The 2,500-nt window shown below is 58.5% G+C and overlaps 1 non-coding gene across 1 annotated transcript in view; it reads right to left on the bottom strand.

Moving 5' to 3' along the window:
- The window catches only part of LOC124773370, a 1,909-nt gene extending 1,152 nt beyond the window's left edge, over positions 1–757 (bottom strand). Inside the window, exon 1 of the ribosomal RNA XR_007014638.1 lies at positions 1–757. This exon is cut by the window's left edge and continues 1,152 nt beyond it. This is a non-coding gene — a ribosomal RNA (small subunit ribosomal RNA).
- Between the last annotated feature and the right edge of the window lie 1,743 nt (positions 758–2,500).

The following is a 2,500-nucleotide window of genomic DNA, read 5'->3' as shown; positions in this document are numbered from 1 at the left end:
ACGAGGCGGTCGCACGCCTTCAGCTCGCCCCACCGGCAGGACGTCCCACGATACATGCCAGTTAAACACCGACGGGCGGTGAACCAACAGCGTGGGACACAAATCCAACTACGAGCTTTTTAACCGCAACAACTTTAATATACGCTATTGGAGCTGGAATTACCGCGGCTGCTGGCACCAGACTTGCCCTCCAATAGATACTCGTTAAAGGATTTAAAGTGTACTCATTCCGATTACGGGGCCTCGGATGAGTCCCGTATCGTTATTTTTCGTCACTACCTCCCCGTGCCGGGAGTGGGTAATTTGCGCGCCTGCTGCCTTCCTTGGATGTGGTAGCCGTTTCTCAGGCTCCCTCTCCGGAATCGAACCCTGATTCCCCGTTACCCGTTACAACCATGGTAGGCGCAGAACCTACCATCGACAGTTGATAAGGCAGACATTTGAAAGATGCGTCGCCGGTACGAGGACCGTGCGATCAGCCCAAAGTTATTCAGAGTCACCAAGGCAAACGGACCGGACGAGCCGACCGATTGGTTTTGATCTAATAAAAGCGTCCCTTCCATCTCTGGTCGGGACTCTGTTTGCATGTATTAGCTCTAGAATTACCACAGTTATCCAAGTAACGTGGGTACGATCTAAGGAACCATAACTGATTTAATGAGCCATTCGCGGTTTCACCTTAATGCGGCTTGTACTGAGACATGCATGGCTTAATCTTTGAGACAAGCATATGACTACTGGCAGGATCAACCAGGGAGCTGCGTCAACTAGAGCTGAGCAGCCGGCCGCCCGGGAGTGTGTCCCGGGGGCCCGCGCGAACACGCAAGCGTCCGCTCAATCATTCTGCAAACAGGAGGAGGCTGAGCTCCCCTGCACAATACACCTCGAAACCCTCTCAGGTCCCGGCGGCGCGCAGCGCCGTCCCAAGTACTTGGTCGGGTTCGAGAGAGGCGCAATCGCCCGGAGTTAGGCGAGTAGACGCTTTCGGTGCGACCACCCGTGCTCCCAACTGAGCTTGCCGCTGCCGACAGAGGCCCGGGAGCGTGCTGTCGTGGCATTGCCGGCGGGAGACAACACGCGCCACCTACGGTGACCGGCAGCTCCAACGCCAGCGCCACAGAAGGACAAAAGCCCCACTTGGGTGCCGAAGCGAACTCTCCCAGCACAGCGCACGCGCCAACACATCCGCACAGCTGCGATACAAACCACCAGCGAGAACCGCTGGGGCGACCGAGCAGCAGACGGCGTCGCGGCGCCGAGCGCCGGGCGGCGGCGCATCCTCAACGCACACAGTCCTCAATCGGACCAGCACACTGAAGATGTCCACCGCGCTTCGCACCGGGCCCGCGAGGACCTACTTTGGCCGCACGGCGCCGCGCGCAGGGTGCGCCGGCGCGCAGCTGCGACGCCTGCCGCGTCCGTCGGCCGGCGCGCCTGCCACTGGCCGCCCCCACCAGCCGGCTGTAGCGCGTGCGCCCACGCACCGCGCGGCCAGCACGCCGGGAGGCGCCCCCTCACCGGCCGGGGACGGTCCCACCCAGCCACCGCCGCGTATCGCTTCACACCCAGATGCCGTTCAGTTTCGTCGGCATGGTGGGTATCGCTGGAACAACCGGTTAGTACCTCAACCTATCGTCGCCATCACCGATTCACCCCTAGCGAGAACAACCGCACCACAACAGGTTACCATTTGTTCATTTGCGTAACTTCACCAGAAAACGCAGGCGTCCATCGCCATTTGCAACTTCAACGATTATTGCATGCCTGTGTCAGGTGTCACGCCACACTACGTCTGCCCACATACACGCAACAAAATGTGCACGCCTAGACAATACGTGGAAGGTGGCCCCCGTACGTATGCGATGTCCATTGCTCGAACGACTGTCAACCGGCCTCTGTAGCATGTCGCAGATATGGAACGCGGTGCACCATGCCATCACGGTGTGTGAGGAGAGACGACTAGGTCCGAATACATCAACAGACAGCTCATGCTGATCGCCATCCACGGCGTCCGTTCCTCCCACACGTCTCTATGGCGTACCACACTGCAATCCAGCTCTCATAGGGAGACGACACGTAGCTGCGTGCACAATATTTGCACTGTATGGTCCGCCGTTTTTGGGCGCAGTCGTTGTGCGGTCACACATGTGCCACGATGTATCATTCAGTACATAAGGACGAATGTGCAGTACAGATTGTGGTTCACGCGTACGACATCAGCGGACAGTTGACACAGGCCGCACCACAACGTAGCCTGAGTACGTCGCATGCGAAGGGCATTGAACATGCAAACTTCTCACCAACCAGCTTGCGAAGGCAGGGGGCAAGGTGGGGACGTGGGGAGGGGCGGCATGTACGTCCTGCTGCCATCCACATTACAGTGTACAGCAGGAGCATGTGGAAAGTGAGCAAGACTTGCAAGGTGTTTAACATGAAGCGATACACAGGGGTGCGGGCAGTGCGAGTAGCGAACTATATTGCGAGGGTTGCGGGTGGGCAA

This window comes from Schistocerca piceifrons, unplaced genomic scaffold (assembly GCF_021461385.2).
Source record: "Schistocerca piceifrons isolate TAMUIC-IGC-003096 unplaced genomic scaffold, iqSchPice1.1 HiC_scaffold_952, whole genome shotgun sequence".
NCBI classification, from domain to species: Eukaryota; Metazoa; Arthropoda; class Insecta; order Orthoptera; family Acrididae; genus Schistocerca; species Schistocerca piceifrons.
This window is presented reverse-complemented; position numbering and strand designations above follow the sequence as displayed.